This window comes from Euprymna scolopes, chromosome 39, assembly GCF_053919585.1.
Source record: "Euprymna scolopes isolate OS-2025 chromosome 39, ASM5391958v1, whole genome shotgun sequence".
In the NCBI taxonomy this organism is placed as follows: domain Eukaryota; kingdom Metazoa; phylum Mollusca; class Cephalopoda; order Sepiida; family Sepiolidae; genus Euprymna; species Euprymna scolopes.
In genome coordinates this window covers 40,665,155-40,689,470 of record NC_136520.1, presented here as the reverse complement: position 1 = coordinate 40,689,470, position 24,316 = coordinate 40,665,155, and the positions used below count along the sequence as shown (strand labels likewise).

The following is a 24,316-nucleotide window of genomic DNA, read 5'->3' as shown; positions in this document are numbered from 1 at the left end:
AAATGTGTGCATGCGTGTGTGTATTTGCTGTGTATGCCGATATTTTTTTATGTGTGAACAAAAACTGTATATGCTGAAGTGGTTATAAAAAAAATCACACATTTTTGTTAGTGTAACGTTTTTATGGCTTTTGTCTAACTGTTGCGTCGTCGTCAACTGCTGTTGGTCTGCTAATCCGGTCATCCTTATAAAGTATGTCACGCAAGTAAGTGAAAAAACTAGTCGTACTTATCCCGCATTTCTCCTGGGGACATTTTTTTTTTTTTTTACTTTTAGTTTTTTTTTTTTTAAGATGTCACACTGCTTATTGGATAGAATTTGATTATTTAAGAGAGTGCGTCAACAAAAACTTGTTTCCATTGGACTTGGAAGCAACCATGTTGTAATCATCGGGAAAGCAGAAATGTGGTATAGTGTTCATGGGCGGGCGATTCTAGCAAAGAAACTTCGCTCGTTGAATTTGCGTTTAGTTATAGTCACAGATACAATAAAGGGAACTATTTTATATTATAAAATAACTAATATAAAATAGTTCCCTTTATTGTATCTGTGACTATAACTAAACGCAAATTCAACGAGCGAAGTTTCTTTGCTAGAATCGCCCGCCCATGAACACTATACCACATTTCTGCTTTCCCGATGATTAAAACACCCGGCTAGCTGAATCCACTGTGAAAAATTTCCCCCACTCTTTATCTGTGCCTAAATCAAAACGTGGATTCCATGAACAAAGCTTCTTTCTTAGAACTATACGCCTGTGGAACTCTGTTCCGTCTGCCTGCTTCCCACCTGACTACAACTTGGATATCTTCAAGTCCAACGTTAACAAATTCTTAATGAACCGCCCCCTTAAGTAAACACTTCATCAAATCTCCACACTAACGTAATGTACTTGCAATAACCCTTATCCCTGAGTGGCTTCCGGGCCTTGATAAGTGGTGACCACTGTGTAAAAAAACAAACCATTTCTAGGAGAAGCAAATCTCAGATTTAAAAACCCATAAAGCGGGAGACCAGTATCCGCATTAAGCTGGTCTGCAGTTTAATTTGTTGCTGGCTATCTTGCTCTTGATTGTTGCAGTATCTCAACATTTTGAAGCAAAAGAGAGATTTAGCTGTTGTACAAAGCTAAGACTGTAACATCTGTGACAAATACGCAGTAAGCCATTTGAAGGCATCTTCTAAACGAGCGTAAAGGAGAAAGTAAATTTCATCATTTCTATTTTTGTATCGGCGGTTGGCAAAGTTTGAGAAGAGATCCCTTTTCATCATCTTTGTTTTAGACTTGTTGGCGACGTGAGTGGGAAGAGGAGGGGTGGACGCGTGATGACCTACCCGAAAATACAGGCAGTTGAGCAGTCACCTTGGGTGCGAACGAACGGTCATCCCTGCTACTACAAGCCGTGAACGTATGTCATGAGAAAGAGACGCAAAAGAAAGAAAAAAACAACCAAATCAAAAACGTATTACATTCGGGTAAAAGAACCGAAAACCTTCCATTGAGCGCTAAAGGGCTGGAGCAGAACTGAAAGAAAAGACGGGAGACACTGTGTATTATCTTGGAAGGAATAACGGCACCGAGTCGTTCGTTCACGAAAACTTTGTGTTGTCTCGCCGGACTACATCAGAAGGAAAGACAACAACTACAAGGACTATCTGAGTTGTCGCTAAAAAGAGAACACCAATCCTTCGTCCATAAAAAAAAAAACTGTCTTATTCCTTGCTGGAGACGCTAGCTGGATTATACCCCAAAGCGGTCGCCATTGTGAGTCAGCCCCTTTTTCTTCTCTTGTCTTGTTTTTGCCAACTGCTAAAATTATTTTCTCCCTCTGCTCGTATTAATATCTTAAGTTTAATCCCAACCCCCATTTATATGTTATCTTTATTTTTTTTGTTTATTTGTTTATTTGTTTAATAAATTCTCATTTTAAAATCAACCTTCGGTCCTTCGAGTTGTCTCTGCTTGCTTTGTTAACTTTCTGCGTACGGTGTTCCAACCAGAAGAATTCCCCCTCCCCACACACTTTTGTTAACCCCTGAACGAGCCAAACCCGGACATATTTTTATTTATTTTTTTTTAGCATTGTCACGCGAACGCGGTCGTAGTCCCCAGCGAAAGCCGGTCGTGACACATCATTTTTGTATAGTTACTCCTTTTTCACTTTCTTATCCTCCTTCGCGGTACGGGTTCGAGCTTGCCTGCTTACTACCACATTTTTTTTTTTTTTTTTGCTCAACACGCACCTCCAAACACCCGGGTAACGCTGGGTATCCAGGCTAATTATATATAAATTGAACTAAATTGTTATAAACTATAAAACTATAACCAATACTTGTTAAACTAATACTAATTTCTCTATATAAACGGATCGAGTTTAAAAAAGGCTCCCAAAAGACCCGATCGTTTAATACGTACGGATTGGCTGAGAATTTTAAATCCAATTTAAATTATCTTTTATTCGGTAGTTTAGATGCTTCCAAATTCTTTTCAAGTTTCGAAAGTTGCAAAATTATCAATTCTTTTTTGTCCACTATTAAAGGAAGTAGAGCCGTGGTAATCTCGGGAAGACTAGTAAAGACAATAGTTTCCCGTTACTTTCCCTCTTGATTCTGGGGTGCATCTTCCCCCATTGAGTTAAATGCGCTCCCAAATACCAACGTAGATATTTCTACTAGGCGCAGTACATACAGCGCCGATCCAACCAAAATAGTCACCCATCTGGTACTGGCCAGGCTCATCGTTGCTTAACTTCAGTGGGTCAACGTGATTGTGCCATATATATCCATACAAGCCTGGGTGCCCGGCGTTGCCTGGATGTTTGGAGGTGTGTGTTGAGCAAAAACAAAACAAAAAAAATGTGGTAGTAGGCAGACTCGAACCCGTACCGCGAAGGAGGAAAACAAAGTGAAAAAAAAAAAATCGTGACATATTTGCCGTAGCGTCCATCGCCAAACCGGAAGTGGTGAAGGTTTAAATAAAGGCTAGTCAATCGAAAAGAGGGGATGATTTTCGAAAATATCGGCGACAAAAAGCGACTCTACTCTTGTAGAAAAGTGCCCGGTTGAGGGTGAAGGAATTAATGTTTTTATTTTTTCGATATTTTCCGTCCGAAGGGTCGAGCTACAAAATGATACCGATCTCATGAAAATCCGTCGCCTCTGTCGAAATTTTTAGGCAGACATACAAACATGCATGCATGCATACATACATGCATACATATATACATACATGCATAAATACATACATACATGCATACATATATACATACATACATGCATAAATACATACATACATACATATATACATACATACGTGCATAAATACATACATACATGCATAAATACATACATATATACATACATACGTGCATAAATACATACATACATGCATAAATACATACATGATGATTGCAACGTCTTGTCAGACGAGTGCCACTCCCTCAGACATTTAAAATCCATGAGCCCAAATGCCTGAGGGAGTATCTATACAAAGATGATGTTACAGAGTCTTAGCTTTGTACGACAGCTAAGTCTCTCTCTCGGTTCAAAATGTTGAGATCCAGCAACAAGCAAGAGCAAGATAGCCAGCAACAAATTAAACTGCAGACCAGCTTAATTCGGGTACTGGTCTCCCGCTTTATAGGTTTTTAAATCAGAGATTTGCTTCTCCTAGAAAGGTTGCCTTCACCACGGCTTACGGGAGCCCTCTCCACCCCAATACACATATACACACACACAAATATACACGGTGCTAGTTGGCCGTTGACACAGAAAAAGAGTTCATTCGCCCTTTGGAAGGTCTTGTTTTTAATCCTCCAGGTAGACTAGCCACCCTCCTCACCAAACAAGTCTGGTGGGGGAACCAGTTTAGTCGCCGGTGACCCGACCATGAGGCAGGTAGTACTGGGTTACATGGTACCAGTAGCATATGACATGACCTGACACATACATACATGCATACATACGTACATACATACATGCATACATACGTACATTTAAACAGACAGGTGAGATTTGTATTATATAAAATTAACATGGTTCTACAATTTGGAGAGCCGTGGTCGCCGACCCTGTTAAAACAGCAGTGTTGCTGCTGCCGTTTCTGCTGCTGCTGCTGCTGCTGCTGCTGATGATGATGATGATGATGATCATCATCATCATCATCATCATTATCATCAGCATCATCATTTAGAGAAGTAGACTTAAAGATAGGCAAGTTATAGCTTGTTAACTTAGAGTGTGTGTTTTATGCTAAACTGATGTTTGAATATGGTTAAATGTGTGATCATTTTTGCATTAAATAGAAATTCCTATTAATACATATTAGTCCCACCTCCTCCTCCTCCTCCTCCTCCTCCTATTAATCTACATGGAACGGATACAATAATGGTTAGTCTGCTGCACCTTATCATAAGAAAGGTTCATATAAAATTTCTGCCAGATCGTTCCTGAGGAGAATTCAGACAGAACAAGAGAAATATGATATAGTTATTGAAATGATTGACTTGCTTATACAGGCATTAAAATGCATTCTGGTTGATATAATTTCTTAATTACATTTTTGTAATTTTAAAACTTTATAATAAAGCTATTGATTTTTTTTTTATTTCAATAATTGTTAGATCAATCTCTATTATAAGCTGTGGTGCGATCCCTTGTTTTAGTAGCATATATATATATATATATATATATATATATATATATATATATATATATATATCAATGTAGAACACTAATATATATGACAAAGGTCTGTATTCCAAATTTCAAGATGTTGACCATCTAATCGTTTATTGTTTTATAAGTATATAAGTACATTTAAATGCACAATTCTTGACAGCACCTGTTTCGTAGCACAGTATCATTCATTTAATTATTATGTCAATTTTTTTTTTATTTATTCCTATTATTATTAACTCATCAGAATAAAAAGAACTCATCAATTTTAAAAGAAAATAAAAGGATTTGGGCATGATTACAAAATCCGAAATTGGAAGAGAAGTTGCAATTATTTTTCAATTATATGTGTGTGTGTGTGTGTGTGTGTGTGTGTGTGTGTGTGTGTGTGTGTGTGTGTGTGTGTTAACTAGCAGGAAGACCCCAGGCTGTCTGGGATTGAATGATGATCAACGAATATTTCACACTCCTATATATTTTTTTGTGTCATCAAAATCCGTGAAATCGCCCGGGAGGAAGCTTCACATGCCTTCATGCAGTAACTTAGTCCAAAATATATGTTATTCTACATTGTACTCTAGAGAACCTACTGTTTCTTTTATAAAATTATCTTTTATAAACTTCTTTCGAGTTAACGAAAAAAAAAAAAACATAAAAAAATTTACGTGCGGGGTTTGAACCTAAAGACCACATCATGCAAAATAAAAATAAAAAAAAGCGCGTAAATTTTCAAGTCTTTTAAATTTCTTTGCTGTTCATGAAAAAAGAAAGAAATTTACGTGCAGACCACGTGATACAAAAAAGAAATTTCACGGTCCGTTATTCTATCATTGTTGCTAAGTGACAACATGGAAAAATGTATTTACCGATGACAGATAAATTAAAATAACGGGTTCGATTATCGATCATTGGTAATTATCGGGGGTATTCTGAGACAAAACTGAACTAAGATCACTCTCAGACTTATACACTAAAGTTCTGTAAATTTTAAAGAAAATCTGTTCAGCCGTTTCAGAGTTTATAAGGGACGAACTCACACACACAGAGACAAAGTTGCATTGTAGAGAAGAGATAGTGATGACCATGTCTGTCTGTCGGTCTGTGTGTGTGAGAAACAGTCTCTACCAAACTACTCTATAGACTTGAAACTTTATATGTCGGGCGTTTCGGCTTGTGTGGTGATGTTAGGCTGTGTAAGATATTAACTTTGGTCAAAATCACCTGTCCCTTCTTTCATCGGATTATTTCGATTATCGATACTTATCAAAGACATTCCGATACAAAACCTATCTAAGAACACTGAAAGGCACATAAAGTAATTTCGTGTGAAATTTCGTAAAAATTGGTCCAGCTCTTTTCGAGTGCATAGGGGACGAACTCCCACACAGATATACACGCATAAAATTCTTTTTATATAATAGTAAATATATTGCTACTGTTAGTCACTTTTAACTTGTATGACATTCATCTGGGGTATATTGCGTCGGTTCCAAATAAATTTAGCGTGTTCTGCATCAAGGCAATCCATTCACCTCCATCGGTATCTGCATCATTGGCATGTTTCAGCCCATCCTGATTCCAGCGATTAATACCGAAAATTCAGGACTAGCTTTCAGCTCCATCTTTCTCTTCAGCATTTCAATTCATGACTTCAGTTAGCCACTTTTAGACTACCTTCAGCTAGCGAGTGTAATTGGAGATCATCCACTTGCGAAAGAATTTCTTTACAGTAGTGTTGGGACGATTATTTTGGAATCGGAATCGGGAATCGGAACTTTCGTGGGTATCAGAATCGGAAAAAATTCTGCTTATTTTCCGATGGCAAAACGATTTATTTAATTGTTTATTTTTTGTCTGTATGTGTGTGTATGTGTTTTTTTTTTTTGTGTTTTTTTTATTTTGTTAATATTAATTGTTCATTGTTGGTACTAATGATAAAATAACAAATATTTATTGATTTTATTTATCGATAAACCTAAAATCAATATGTATTTTCACGTTTGCCAAAATATATGTACATATTACATGTTTTTATGGTAATCTGAAAAAAAAAGACGACTATACAGCTAAATATTTAGAGATTTAAAAAAGAATCGGAATTGCTAATTGTATCGGAATCGCTAATTGTGTCAGACTCGGGAATTTCGAACAGAATTGGTAATAAAAATCGGAAAATATTGAAATCATCTCATCATTACTTTTCAGGGCATGGAGGAGTATATTAATGTAACAAATTAAACCTTTCCGATAACGAAGAATTGAGTATGTTAGCTAGATTAAGTATGCAGTTTACATAGCTAAAAAAAAGAATGATAGAAAGCCAGTTTTGGAAAGAAAGAAATATTTTACAAGAGGAATTTAAGACAAGAAACTCATTGGCTCCATTTGCAAACATCAAAGATGACGCAATTGGAATTTCGGAACAGCAATATGGATTACCATATGATCAAGAAAGAAACAGAGTTTTTAGGCAGTTAAAAGTTTGAGTTAAAAGTTTGCTTGGTGTTTGTTTTGTTTTTTACACCCGGTGAGCCAAATGGCCCGTTACTGCCTAAGAGATAAAGACTATCAAAAAGAGATGCATTTGCTAGAGACTGAACTAAAGTTGCATTTAAACATATAACAAGACGTTGTCTCGGTGTTGCTTCGCATGCAACCAAGTTGGAAGGATCTTTGTTTCAGCGTCCACAAGACGATTGTAAATTAACGGCCAGAAGTGGCGACGACAGTACTATGAAAAGTTATTCATGTTTATTGTTGTTAAATGATGTAACATCTCATCTTAATTCAAAGTTACAGTCCACTTGAGTTGTGTTATAAATATGTGCAACAAACACTTATTGATTGGCTCACCCTTTCTAAGACACGAACGTTGATGGGTTTATAAACAGACAATTATATATACAACTATGACGATTCCGGAATTTTATACACACACGCGTGCGTGTGCGCGCGCGCACATATATATTATTTTTTTTAATATAATTATCCCCTGACACGTGTTTCGTCGTCTACGGCATATCAGAGTGGCTGAATGCGTGTCAATGGATAATTATATTTTTAAGAATAATACATATGCCGCGGCCCATTTGGGGGTACCAAACTGATAAAAGGGAAAATTATTCCCAACTCGCATTTAGGTAAAAATGCACTTCCATATAAATAATTAAATTCATTCAATAAGTATCACTAACAACAACAAACAACATCTGTCTGTGTGTGTGTGTGTGTGTGTGTGTGTGTGTGTGTGTGTGTGTGTGTGTGTGTGTGTGTGTGTGTGTGTGTGTGTGTGTGTTAAAGCACAAGCCATTTTATGGCGACATACGAGTAATATGTCGTGGGCACACAAAGGGTTGATATGGCTATACAACATAAAAACCAGCGAATTCTCTTTTTCAGAAGAGTCTGCGATGATGATTATATTCCATCTTGCACTGGTGGTGAGGTTAAGAACTGGATGTGTAGGATGCGATATTGGCAGTCGAAGATTCTGAGTGAGAAGATCTTTTTTTTTCCGCGTTGGTGCCACAAAGCTGTGTAGTCACAACGCAGAGAACCATTTGTTCGCTTTTCGATGCTCAAACAAGAAAGTGTTTAAAATGATCCCTGCGAACGCTGTTCCACTGAGCATTTCTGCTAAAAGCAATGGAGGCAAAAAGCTGTTTATAGTTTAACCTAATCAAAATTATCTCAGCTTAAATAGGAAATTGTATATTTTGCCAGCCCTATCAGATTAAACAAGCTACAGAATCCATGGATTAAATCAGTATGGCATAATCGCGTTGGCGCAGGGGTTCTCGTTACATAACCGAAGTGTAGCCTGACGCGTATCAGATGTGTGACCATTGTAGAATTCTAAGCGCTCTATCATCGTCTCATGATCGGGATATAGATGCAGCTGGAAATCGTTTACGAATTTGATATTCCCTGTATACCTTCTTCTTCAAAGGAAATCATTTTACCCCGCGGAGAGGTAAATACCATACCATATATTCGTTTGTTTGGGGGGGGGGTTTGGTTTTTTTTTTTTTGTTTTTGTTTTTTTGTTTTTTGTCAATGTCGATGGGGCCTGAAATCGAACACGGTCCTTCACTTCCACAGTTCACTAATCGAAGTAACCTTTAACTCTCTCTGTTCATCACAAATTATGTCGAACTTTTCTGAATACTATTAAGTTTTTCACACTTACGCGTCACTCTCACGCAAACGTCTGACTCTCGCCAGAAACACTAACGTCTTGCTATAGACTGTCGCGCTAATATATCATATTCACTGTACCCAAGAACAATCATCTATCCATTATCGAACGGAGTTTATCCTAGAACATTTTTCTTTCTTCCAATTACAAAATGAACTTTGTATGTTTTAATATATATATATATATATATATATATATATATATATATATATATATATATATATATATATTCAAACATACAAAGTTCACTTTGTAACTTATATATATATATATATATATATATATATATATATATATATATATGTATGTGTGTGTATATATATATATATATATATATATATATATATATATATATATATATATATATTAAATACCTACAGACAGTGCAGAGTGTCACGATTAACACCAGTCGATAGATTCGAACCCGGCGACACTAGCTATCTCTGGCTTCACTAGCAAGGACCATATCCATTCGGCGAGAAATGATGTTTAATTTTAAACATTTATTGAATTATATATATATATATATATATATATATATATATATATATATATATATATATATATATATATATATATAATGGAAATTCAATTAACTTTCTTGGATTTACATTTTTGGATTTTACCGTCATTGGATTATTTATCTTCCACCAGACTATCCATTCACGTGTAATCACCTTTTTCTTCATCATATTCCCTCTGCTTCCCTTTTTGTTCTCAAGTAAGATCTTTGACTTACTTGCAGTTTCATCAAATACTTTTGCATGCAAAATCTGATCCCGCATTTTTCTAATTCCTACCCTCTGATGAGAAGGAAAGTATTTCTTCGAAACTCCGCGGATTAGGGACTATCCACTTATCAAGTGTTTCCTTTTCAGATTAACTCTTTTTCAAAGTGTTTTTTAACATGTTTTATTAACTGTTTGCTCTCATATATATATATATATATATATATATATATATATATATATATATATATATATATATATATATATATATATATACATGACGCTTATATCGTTTAATCTGCTTCTCACATTTCATTATTTCTTAAATATAATTAACCAATATTGAGGGAGGGGTATATTATTGCCAAAGACAATTTTTTTTTTTTAATTTTCAAACACTTTAGAGATATTTTAAGTAAGAGGTATCAGAATCGATGTCCTGATTCTCCGTTTGATAGATTTACTAGTTTTCTAGATTAAATGTGGTATTTTGGCGACTGCAACTATTCTGATACTACACTTGGTATTTTCTATTCTTAATCAATAAAGGAGAAATTGTTATAGACTGAGAGTAATTTTATTTTTGTCCAAATCCAAAACAACTCTTTGGGTTGGATTTTTGCTACATGGTAAAACTGACCTTATATCTAACTCAGCATTTGCTGGGGTTGTGTACATAGGTATTAGATTATTATAAACTTAGCTTCTTTTAATTTAATAAAGGATTCAAGAAGACGTTTGCTGAGTTTTCTCCAAGGTTTTATTTGGAGAGAATGAACTTATCTTTGCTATTTATTTACTTCTCAGATTCATTTCCTAACTTCACGAAATGAGTGACGCTCGAAGACATAGACATCGAGGCAACCTTCTGCTTAGAAATTTCTTCATTATTCCCCGTGTCTTATTCGCACGGCTTCCATGGAAATATTTTGTCTCTCTCTCAGCTTAAAAAGTAATGTAATTCGTCATCGTTCGACTCTGTTTTGTCTACCGTTTGACATCCTGCCTCTTGTCCGAACTTTACGTTACTCGTCTATCTGGGAACGATTCTGCTTGACGATTAAGCTTACTAAATGTGATCCTAGTTAAAATTCATCCTAGCTAATCTAATCGCTACCGATGTAGGCTCCCTAATATATAACACCGGTGTGTGCTCTTACAAGAGAAACCCTAAAATCCGCCGAAAGAAAACTTGGAACGATTCGTCGAACCAATTAATTCATTTTTTTTTTAATTATATTTTCACCCCAAACAAGACACAGTGACACTTTGATATAGTGGGCTACTATCAGGGACATAAGTGGCAGGGATACTATGTAGGGAGTTGAGCAGCAAGATGTCTACGATATGTCTGTTCACATTACAATTAAACTTCTGTATGTCAGTACAGTTCGGGAATCAGGAACCCGGAAGGGAATTCCAAAGTCTAGAAGTTTGGGGGAAGAAACTATTAGAGTAGTAGTTCTTTCATCTAGGGATTTCTACTGTGTAGGGAGAGGACTTTGCTGCTTGTCGGGTTTGTCGGGGGTATTTACGTCGAGGGGTATAAGCGCTTGTAGTTCGTCAGAGCACCCACCATTAAAATACTTATAAAACAGACAGAGGGATGCAACATTTTGTCGATGGGACAGAGATTGAAGCCTAGATGAAAGTTCAATTCAAAAATTAATGTAATCTTAAATTCTAGCGACTCTTTGATTTTTTTTTTTTTTTTTTTTTTTTTTTTTACGGCATATTAGCCCTCTTCAGGTTATTTAATGCCGAATCAAGTGATTTTGAAGAAAAATTTTTTAATAGAATTTTTTTTTTTCTTTCAAGTCGGTTTCTATTCAACCCATAGTTGGGACGCTAACACTCCGGGTCAGAGTAGACCTGGGAGCAATGGCAATTAAAGGAAAGTCCGCAAGCTGAGGCCTCACCATCGGATATAGTTTAAGGTTATGTCCAGGACCCTGGCGAACTTCTATCGTCAGCAAATCAAATTTGTGTGCGAGAAAATATTTGAGAACTTGAATTCATCCAGGCATTACGACATTCAATCAAACTAGAAATAGCAGTTTCGCTCCATTCCAACACGGATCGCATTGGGTAAAATAGCGGATGACCTTTTGTTGTATTTCAACATGCAGAAACTGCGCATGGGCAGTAAGCGTTGTGTGGATGACAACAAAGACAGGGATGTGACAGTCGCTAAGTGGTTAACGACAGGGACTGACAACCCGAGTGTTCCAAGTTTGAATCCAGTTCACTTCAAAGAAACAATTTCAGTTAGTAATGTTGACATATTGATCCCGCTTGTAAGTACCCAATGTTTTTTTTTCCTATAAAGAATACTAACTAGAAAGATACCGAGGAAACGAATACCAACAATAATCAGCATGAAGCAACTTGATGTAAAATAAAACAAAATACTATTAGAAACCTATCAAATAAATGTGACGATGGCATTTATTGGGGGAGTATTTCGTTTTATCTTTTATCCATTATCGAGACTTCAAAAATGTAAAAGTAACATTGCGACCATTCTCCTTCTTCTCGTATAACACTCGACACTACTTGTTTTACGAACCGAATGAACGTTTTAAAGTAAGTAAAAACACTAAACATTTATTCAGCTAGGTAGAAGAGTAACTTAGCTTACCTTTGGTAATTCTAGGTCACCACTACAGTTTCTTTTTAGTAATTAAGCCTAACTGTAAACTAACCTTAAACTAAGCGTAACCTAGCACTAAAAAGAATTAAAATGAAGCGAAAAAAAATGTAACATTGTTCGGAAACTAACACACGTTGTGCGCAGTTTCAGTCGCAAAGAAGACCGAGACAAAGAATAGGAAATAACTCCAACTCGCTTGTTCTTTGAAGCAACATTTATTTCCTCATTCTCTCTTTGCCGCTGTGACGTCCCTCTTTCCGAGCGTCCTTAACGGCTCTGACGTGATCGCGAACGTTATCCACGTCTCTCACGTGATGCTTGTCTTTCTTTTTTTTTTATAGCCCTCTCCCTCCCTGTGAAGTCAATTCTTTATAGCAACAACATGTATTTTCTCGTTCTCTTTTTACTGCTGTGCCATCCCTCACGCGATCGTCTTCTCGATCGCCCTTCACGCCACGCGCGTGATCGCGAACGTTATCCACGTCTCTAACGTGATCCTTCCCTTCTTCTTTTTTATACTCTTTTTTTTTTCCAGTGAAGTCAATTCTTTATAGACACAACTTTTATTTTCTCATCCTCTCTTTACCGCTACGACGTCAATTACGTGATCACCTTCTCGAGTGCCCGTCACGCCTGATCACACATGATCGCGAACGTTATCCACGTCTCTCGTGTGATCCTTCTCTTTCTCTTTTTTATAGTCTCCCCCCCCTCCCGGTGACGTCATTTCGCATCCGCCGCGCTTTTACGTACTGGCGGCAGCTTATGAGATTATAAATTCGGAATAGCCGCTAGCGAGTACACTTTTTCATTTTAACAGTACAATTAAACCCGAGCCAAGTATTTTTACACTAGGAAAATGTGCTTTAATGTTGTTTTTATTTATCTATTAATTTATTTATTTTTCATCATCGAAAGAGAGTAACGAAAACTTTGACAAATCGTTGTTGTTGTTGTTGTTGTTGTTGTTATCGTTCTAGCGGAAAGTATGAAAAGGGAAGGGGGCAGCACAGCACAGATGCCCGCTTGACTTCCTGACTCTCTGCTTCTATTAAACGAGCCTAAAACCATTTAAGGCATTTTTTTTTCGTCTCCTGCGCCCTCTTGCTTTTCTACTAAAATACAAGAGAAAAAAAAAGTACGAAACTAAAGCTATTTTTTGTTGTTGTTGTTGTTGTTTCTTTCTTTCTTTCTTTTTCCAATCTAATTTTATATTTGGGTCAAACCAGCATTTTCGGGACCAAACCGGCCATTTCTAAAGGGAGAAGAAGAAAAAAGAACGAGCATTTTTTTTTTTTTACTTTTTTATTTTTTTTTTTTTTATTTGTTTATTTTTTTTTTTTTTTTAAGCTAGCATTTTTTTATTTTTAGATACATCGAGGAAAAGACTTTTTGGCAAAACTGTTTTATAGTTGACAATCAAAAAAAAAAAAAGAAACTTAAACGTTGCAAAAACAACTTTACTACCTATTAGTGTTGGACTGTTGGGACAATTAATCGGAATCGGAAAAATCGGAACTTTTTGGGGTATCGGAATCGGAAAAATTTGTATTTATTTTCCGATGCCAAAACGATTCCTTTAATTATCTCTTTTTTTATTTAATTTTGTCTAAAACAAAATCTTCTGCGGCTTGTAGTAAATATAAAACGTAAGGAAACCCCTTGAATGCGGAGACCAATACACATGAGCCACATGCACGGGCCAGACAAACTGCTGCAGAGGCAAAACATGAAAAAACGTTAGATGGAACAAAGAACATTGAAGCTTCACATCTATAAGTTCTCTATCCCATCATCTCTCATTGCCCCATCATCGCCCTCCCTCAAAAAATGGGATGCCAAATAGTCGAGAAGTATCAGGAAGGATGGAAAGATCGAGGAGAGCGCGCTGACCAGATCTCCGCTTGGCAAATGCAAAGGGAACTGAGATCTTGGGGAGGCTTATTGCCGCTCACGTTTCAGTGTAGACCAATGGCCGCTGCCAAGGAGAAATCAATGGTAAGCGGTTGTTGCGATAATGCAAATTTATTTGTAAATGTTATCGAAAGTGGTGGAGAGCACTGGAAATCTGAGGAGACTTGATGCCACTCAGCTTCCAGGGAACGCTACAGATTGTTTTCAAGGCGAGATCTTCGATGACCTGTGTGAAATCTCCGTGTGAGCCAATAATAATAATATTAAGAAGAAGAAGAATACACATAATCCACAGGCACTAGCTTAACATATAGAAAATGCTACAGAGGTAAAACATAAAGAAACAATACATGGAATCAAGAAAACTGAAGCTGTAGAAGTGTAAATTACCCCCTCGTGTGTGTGTGTGTGTGTGTGTGTGTGTGTGTGTGTGTGTGTGTGTGTGTGTGTGTGTGTGTGTGTGTGACCATAAACTAGTACCACGCCAACTGAGAAGGATCAAGAAGGATGGAAATACGGAGGGGAGAAAGCACTAACAAGACCTCCACAGGATGAGTACGAAGAGGACTTGAACCTTGGGGAGGCGTATTTGCCACCCAATTCCCAATGGATACCAATGGTCGCTACCAAAGAGAAATCAATGCTAAATGGCTATTGCGATAACGCAAACTGATTTGCAAAGGTTATTGAAAGAGGTGGCGAGTACTGGAAATCTGGGGAGACTTGCTGTCACTCAGATTCCAGGGAACGCCGCTAATAATTGGATAAACACGCATATTCATCTAGTCTACATTGCACTGTAGAGAATTTACTGATGATTTTATGACATTATTTTTTATATATAATGGCTTTAATTAAAGTTTAAATTGCAAAAGTCAAGTATTATGGTTCGGTTGTGTTTTAAACAGAAACATTCATTTCGAACGTTGCCCTATTATAAAATTAAAGAACCTACTGTTGATTTTATATGTCGGGCTTTACTGCTTGTGCGGTAATAACAGTTCTCAAATGCACTTGTGAAGTTAGGCTGTATACGATGTTAACTTTAGTCAAAATCACTCGTTCCTTCTTTCATCGGATTTTTATTTCGATTATCGAAGATATTCCGATACAAAACATACCTGAATACACTGCTAGACACGTTAAGTACATTTGTGTGAAATTTCATGTAAATCGGTCCCACCGTTTCGGGGTCTATAGGGAACAAACGCATACATATTGTTACTTTTATATAAGAGTAGGGATAGAGATAGATGAAGAATATGAATCTGTTTTTTTTTAGTTGAGGGGCTGGGGTGAATGGATCGATTCTTTCAAATACTTTAATGCAATAGTCTCATCTTTCTTCACAGCTTAGGGTGAATGGGTTGGTCCGAGAAGAGGAAGGGAAGTATTGAATATTAGAAAGAGCATGAAGCTATGTTTCTTGAAAGGGTAGTTAGGGGAAGTGGGAATTGGTTTTTGCAAGGAAGCGGGGAAGAGTATTATTGGGTGAGATTCAAAACTCCTGGGGAGAGTGAAGTAAGGGACGTGACATGAGTTCAGTTGGCCAAGGGAACTACTAGGAATATCGCAGAGGAAAGCGGAATATAAGAAAACCCTAAAATAAAGTGGGCGAATACTGTAATAAGAGCCGACGCGACCTACCTTCGGATCCCACAACTGGGGTGGGCCGAAGCCTGCAAAGCACACAAAGAAAGTATAGCGATATTCAAGAATAGAGTAAAGAATTTTTTTTAAAGTGCAAGAAACAAAAGTTACAAAGGGAAATAAAAGTTACTCTTCTACCTACCAGAATAAATTTGCGTCTGTGTTTTTTATTGCATTTTGATAATCTTATAAATGTACAAGGTGCTTTCAAACTGTGCACTTATTGTCTCTATAGATACACGATGGTCCTTATCCATGAAATTCTTTATTTGGCCAATCACCTCTGCTGTTCTGACTTCCTTACTCCTCCCACACTTCTCATCATCCCTCACAGACTCCCTACCTTCCTTGAATCTCTTATGACACTGCAATACTCGATTCATGCAATATGGTACAAAAAGCAGTCTGAAGCATTCCCTACATTTCTGCGGCAGTTTTACAAGTTTAGAACAGAAATTTATCGCATGTCGTTCTTCTAAAGTGTTCTCGCGTCTTGGCCAAACCAAAAATGCTTAGGAGACGCTGTTGGAATTTCCCAGTAGGAGAACCTTAGGCTATTAGCAATAAACTAAGCCCTCTTCACAAGAGACGAGCAAGCCGACGGAACAAGGCCACATCAGCGCAGCATGCCCCCACCTCACCCCACCCAACTCTGTCGGTTTGATTCGCTGGTTTAACGCGGACCAAACGAACACACGTGAGGTGAGGGTGTTGTTGAATCGGAGTACAAGATAATACGGTAAAAAAAAAAAGAAACGGTGAACATCAGCAATGTAAAGACAGTGACTAAACCAAATTGATAAAAAATAAAAAATTTAAAAAAAAAACACGCTTTATCTTATTTCGTGTGAATATAAAAAAGAAACGAACTGAAAAAGAAAAGGGAGAAAAAAAATACTATGATAAACTTAGGAAGGAGTTTAAGATAAGAAAGGCACGGCATCAAGTATTAAAAAAATACACACAAAAGTGTGTTAGGGGGTGAGGGCTCCTCGATGAATATAAGCCTTTCCTAAAGTAAAATGCTAAAATCCCTATTTGTGTCATTGTGAATATAATCTTTTGATTTCTTTACTAGGAGGGTGTCATCATTTATCAAGGCCCAAAAGCCACTCGATTTAGTTGTTATGCGGCAAAACTGTTGCTAAGTGGATCAAATTTAAAACAAAGCAGTCGATGTTGGCAGGAGTAGTCGACTTAACCTGTTGGCATGAACAAATCTATATCCATAGGTTAACCAATGTTATTTTTAACTACTTATAGGCGTGTGTGCGTGGCTCAGAGGCTTAAGAATCAAGTTAGAGAATTGGATGTTTCGGTTTCAATTCTAGCCGGCGGCACCCAAACAATTGGCTTTTTAATTTTTAAAATTTAAACGAAATACTGAAATACCGTAAGATTACAGGTTGTATAATACTGTAAAGATAAATTGCAAATAAATATTAGTATCAATATTTATAAGACGATCCCAAGCAGATAAAGAAAGCTCAATATGCGAGATAAAGCAATAATATAAATGAGAAATTCTGAATTAAATTATGTAGAATTCCAACAAAATGTATTGTTTGTACAAAAAAAGAAGATGTACTTGTTAAAGTCTTTTCCTAAATCCATGGATTTTCAATGAATGGCTCATTTCATCAGAGGAAAGATTGTTAGCAAAATAGTTGTTGGTAATTTAAAATCTTGCTTATTAGCATATACATTTAAAATTGAAATTAAGATGATAGTGTAAAAATGATACATAAAGTTGAAATCTATATATCTACAAAATGAAATTGCATGCCTGTCCGTCTATATTTCCCTACCAAAATACTCTGTCAATTTTCAGCCTTTGTCGAAAAACCTGCAAAAAAATGAAGAGATTGAGAACGAACGGTAACGAATAACACAATTCGCTAGAGCGAAAAACGCGCTTCAAAATGATATACAACATGGTTATATATATATATATATATATATATATATATATATATATATATATATATATATATATATATATATATATATATATCAAAGAATTAATTCAGAAATCATATATAAAAGTAACATATGTGAGAAAACGATATTGTTTTTGTACCAACCTAATATATATATATATATATATATATATATATATATATATATATATATATATATATATATATATATATATATATTATTTTTTATTACCGTATCTTTCTGTTTAAGTTACATTATTTGGCCTTTTGGTCAAGATCAAAGTGTAGTATCTGTTCTTGAGATGCTGCACTTCATTTTCTTGTTCTCTTTCGGTGGAGGAGAAATCCTTCACGACTGAGACAATTTTTATTTTTGTACCTTTTCTCCACGTTAAAAAACGACCCTAGTGTCTAACTCTGTCCCGTGGGGAGGCATAGTAAATAGGTACATTATTGTTTCAGCTACCCGGCCGTTTTTTGGCCGTCTGTAGCTTCAGACGGCCAAAAAAAACAGCCGAGTAGCTGAAACAATAATGTAACTTAACAGAAAGATACGGTAATAAAAAATAAAACGCATATTTGCTCTACAACATTATTGAGCACTTTCTTCAGTTTTTATTAATTACCATTTCTACTAAATACTATATATATATATATATATATATATATATATATATATATATATATATTGAGACCTGACCAACAACGAGAATTCACCCTGGACATCAGCGATATGATTTTGACTGTTTGTGACAAGTAAAGATTATGTTTAAATGTTTTTTCTCTCTCTCTCTCTCTCTCTCTCTCTCTCTCTCTCTCTCTCTCTCTCTCCATAGAATTGTCTGGAGAGTTTGCTACATTCAAAAATACAGTTATAACACATTTTTACTGTTTGTTGAAGATTGTTAGCGAAATAGATCTGTAACATATACTCTTATGAGAAAATAAAAACATGTGTTTTAAAAAATTGTGAATTGAACATATATATATATATATATATATATATATATATATATATATATATATATATATATATATATATATATATAGTAATTTATAAAATATATATGGCGATTAAGCTACACTGAATATTCGGCGTTTCATCCACTCTAGGATTCGTCAGGCTTATGTGCATAAGCCTGACGAATCCTAGCTTAACCGCCATATATATTTTATAAATTACTAACTAGCTCTACCTACGTATTGAGCACTTTTGAAGTAAATACTTAAAGTTTACGCATAAATCTATACTTTCGTATATTAATTTTATGTGAGTAAATGAAGTATATATATATATATATATATATATATATATATATATATATATATATATATATATATATATATGCAACTTTGTCTGTGTGTGAGAGTTAATTCTTTCTAGAATCCGACACGGCTGAACAGATTTTCTTTAAATTTTACAGAACTTTAGTGCATAAGTCTGGGAATGATCTTAGTTATGTTTTGTCTCAGAATGCCCCCGGTAATTACCGATAATCAATAATCGAATCAGTTATTTTAATTTATCTATCATCGGTAAAGCCATTTTTCCATGTCGTCGCTTAGCAACAATGATAGAACAACGGGCCTGAAAATTCTACTGTGGGTAAGTTCATAGTGTGATTTTTGGGGTTGTATATTTTTGCATGGTGTGGTCTGTCGGTTCAAACTCCGACCGAAAATTTCTTCTTTTCATCAACTACCAAGAATTTTATGAGACGAGAAAAATTACGCGTTTTTTTTTTGTTTGTTTTGTTTTGTTTTTTTGTTTTTTGTGTTTAATGTCTTTTTTTCTTTTTCTTTTTTTTTTTTTTTTTGCTGCTGCTGCTGCGTGACGTGGTCTGCAAGTTCAAACCCAGTACTTAAATTTCTTAATATATATTATATTATTTTGTTTCGTTAACTGGTATGAAGTTTATATAAAATAATTTTATGAAAGAAACAGTAGGTTCTCTAGAGTGTAATGTAGAAGAACATATTTTGGACTATATATATATATATATATATATATATATATATATATATATATATATATATATATATATATATATATATAATGAACGTGTCTGTGTATGTGTCTTTGTACATTTCCCTACGCAATAACTCTGTCAATTTTAAGTCTACAGACTCGAAATTTGATATAAGGAGTACTAAGATTTGGCAAAATCGAAGTGATCGGGTTTCGGTCAGAAATTTCGCTGTTAAGGGGTCAAAGTTCAACGATTTGACATTTGGGAACTCTACCAAACACTTAAGACAATTTTGGGCATAAACACTTTACACTTTAGATATTGGCTCCTTAGATATGGATCTAACTTAATAACTTGATTTGAGCCCAAAACAATAAATATTACGGGGTCATAATAGGGGTCAAAGTTTTAAAAAATTACCGTTTTGGGTTTTTTTTTTTTTTTGGCTCAGCGTACACCTCCAAACACCCGGGCAACGCCGGGCACGCATTGCTAGTATATATATATATATATATATATATATATATATATATATATATATATATATATATATATATATATATATATATAATGTAATATATATATATATAATGTAATATATATATATATATATATATATATATAATGTAATATATATATATATATATAATGTAATATATATATATATAATGTAATATATATATATATATAATGTAATATATATATATATATATAATGTAATATATATATATATATAATGTAATATATATATATATATATAATGTAATATATATATATATATAATGTAATATATATATATATATAATGTAATATATATATATATAATGTAATATATATATATAATGTAATATATATATATATAATGTAATATATATATATATAATGTAATATATATATATATAATGTAATATATATATATATAATGTAATATATATATATATAATGTAATATATATATATAATGTAATGTAATATATATATATAATGTAATGTAATATATATATAATGTAATATATATATATATAATGTAATATATATATATAATGTAATATATATATATATATATAATGTAATATATATATATATAATGTAATATATATATATATAATGTAATATATATATAATGTAATATATATATATAATGTAATATATATATAATGTAATATATATATATATAATGTAATATATATATATAATGTAATATATATATAATGTAATATATATATATATAATGTAATATATATATAATGTAATATATAATGTAATATATATAATGTAATATATATATATATATATATATAATGTAATATATATATAATGTAATATATATATATAATGTAATATATATATATATAATGTAATATATATAATGTAATATATATATAATGTAATATATATATATATAATGTATTATATATATAATGTATTATATATATAATGTATTTTTTTTATTTTTTTTATTACATTTTCACCCCAAACAAGGCACATTGCCACTTTAATGTAGGGGGCTACTATCAGGGGAAACATCTACTGGGGTACTATGTAGGGATTAGGGCAGCGAGATGTTGGTTCACGTTGCACTTGAACTTATGCATGTCAGTACAGTTGGGGAAGCAGTGACCTGGAATGGAATTCCAAAGTCTAGCAGTTCTGGGGAAGAAACTACTGGAGTAGAAAGATCTTTTACATCTTGGGATCTCTACAGTGTGGGGGTGGGATTTTGTAGCTTGTCGGGTCTGTCGAGGGTGTTCACGTCGTGGGGGCACAAGTGCTTGCAGTTCTTCAGAGCATTCACCATTATAATACTTGTAGAACAGGCAGAGGGATGCAACGTTTCGACGATGGGACAGAGGCTGAAGTTTTGATGCCAGTTTAGGGCCTATCAGATTTGCGACTCTCTTTTGAACCCTGTCAAGGAGCGAGAGACTAGTAGCCGATGCACCGGCCCAAATGTGACAGCAATACTCCATACATGGGCGAATAGTGGCCTTATAGAGGTACAGGATACTTTCGGGTGTTAGAAGTTTTCTAGCACGGTAGAGAGAGCCCACCTTCCTCGCAGCGGCCCTGGCAATGCCCTCGATGTAATTGTTCCAGCTCATGTTTCCTGTGAACGTTAGGCCAAGGAGCTTGAAAGACGTACTCTCAGCTAAAGAGTTGTTGGCCATTGCTATAGGTGGTAGAGAAGGTTTCTTTTAATTATTGAATGAAACCAGTTTTGTCTTGGTGGCATTGAACGTTACCATCCATTTTTGTCCCCATTCCACTACTGATTTGAGGTCATCCTCTAGTGTTTCTGCCATTACTTTAGATATATGTTCATTTGTTTTCCTGTCGTGCCTGCTATAGAGTGTGGTGTCATCAGCATATATACCCATCTCAGAGGCAATTTTGTCGGGGAGGTCATTTATGAATATCAGGAACAGCAGAGGACCAAGGATAGATCCCTGGGGCACTCCCGCATTTATATTATATTGTTTAGACGTACGACCGTCGAGGACAACCTGGATTTTTCTCTTATCTAAGAAGGATTTAATCATGTTAAGTATTCTACCAGTGATACCGTAAGATCTAATCTTCCTGAGAAGACCCCCATGCCATACCCTGTCAAAAGCCTTAGATATATCTAGAGCTACTGCTCTGCCCTCTCCCGCTTTGTCCAGTGAATGGTATATGCGTTCAGAGATTACAGTGAGGATGTCTGCCGTGGAACGGGCTTGTCTAAATCCATATTGATGATCGGTCAGAAGTTTAGCATCTGTAAGGTGCTGGACTAGAGCATGGTTAATTAAGGTCTCAAATATTTTGGCAAAAAGTGGGAGGAGGCTAATAGGGCGATAATTTAATGGGTCAGTTCTTTCGCTAGAATTCTTGAATACTGGTACCACAGAAGCAGTTTTCCAACAGCTCGGAAAGCAAGATTCATTAAGGCATTTGTTGTAGAGTTTGGAGAGAACTGGAGCTACTTCGGCTGAGCACTTTTTTAATAGCACAGCTGGGATGAGGTCGGGTCCACATGCTTTGGAAGTGTCAAGGTTTTTTATGATAGCATGCACCTGAGCAGGGGTGATTTCCAGATCGTCTAGCGTAGCGTCTGTCCGCATAGGAAAGTCAGGTAGGGGGTGGTTTAGAGGGTCCAGTGTAGAGTTGGAGGCAAACCGACTGGCAAGCATGTTAGCCTTCTCGGTTGCTGAGCAAAGAACCTCGTGATTTTTGGTTAGTTATATATTATATATATAATGTATTATATATATAATGTATTATATATATAATGCATTATATATATTTATAATGTATTATATATATATAATGTATTATATATATAATGTATATATAATGTATATATATAATGTATATATAATGTATATATATAATGTATATATATATAGTGTATATATAAGGTACTATATATATATATATAATGTACTATATATATAATGTATTATATATATGTAATGTATTATATATATAATGTATTATATATATAATGTATTATATATATAATGTATTATATACATATATATAATGTATTATATATAATGTATTATATATATGATGTATTATATATATAATGTATTATATATATAATGTATTATATATAATGTATTATATATACTGCATTATATATATAATGTATTTTATATATATATACTGCATTATATATATATAATGTATTTTATATATATATAATGTATTATATATAATATATTATATATATAATGTATTATATATAATATATTATATATATAATGTATTATATATATATTATATTACATATATTATATTATATATATATATTATATATATATTATATATATATATTATATTATATATATTATATATATTATATATATTTATATATTATATATATATTATATTATATATATTATATATATACTATATGTATATTATATATATATTATATATATGTATATTATATATATATTATATATATGTATATTATATATATTATATACATATTATATATATATTATATATATTATATATATATTATATATATTATATATTATATATATATTATATATATATATTTTATATATATTATATATATGTATGTACGTATATATATATATTATATATATATTATATATATATTATATATATGTATATATATAATGTATATATATATATATATTATATATATATAATGTATATATATATATATATATATATATATATATATATATATATATATATATATATATATGCTCTGAATATCATTGAGCATCAGACAATTTGTAGTATATTTGGCATTATACTATGTGGATTATATCATTGTCTATTCTGTATCCCTTTATCAGGTACGTGTTTTTCTTTCTTTTTTTTATTACAAAGGAGTCACCACTTATCAAGGTTTGGGGGTCCTCTCCAGGAGTAGAATTAATGTGTGGACTGTAGTCAAAGTAAACATGTAGTAATCGTATGTAGTGGAAATTTGGTAAATTGGATTTCTTTCGAGGAACGGTTCATCAAGTCTTTGTTCACGTTGGACTTGAAGACAGCCATATTATAGTCAGTAAGGAAGCAGGAAAAGGGGAAAGAGTTCCACAAGTGTGCAGTTCTAGG

General features: G+C 33.9%; 1 protein-coding gene across 2 annotated transcripts in view; it reads left to right on the top strand.

Annotated features, from left to right (window-relative positions):
* Positions 1–24,316, top strand: part of LOC145263773 (fibroblast growth factor receptor 1-like) — a 389,904-nt gene that overhangs the window by 15,370 nt on the left and 350,218 nt on the right. Inside the window, exon 1 of one of the 2 annotated variants that reach the window (XM_080120823.1) lies at positions 189–205. The exons of the other annotated variant lie outside the window; for it this stretch is intronic. The gene's annotated coding sequence lies outside the window, so the exon portion shown is untranslated. Of the gene's footprint in view, positions 1–188; positions 206–24,316 lie in introns of those variants that run through there. 2 annotated transcript variants of the gene reach the window in all.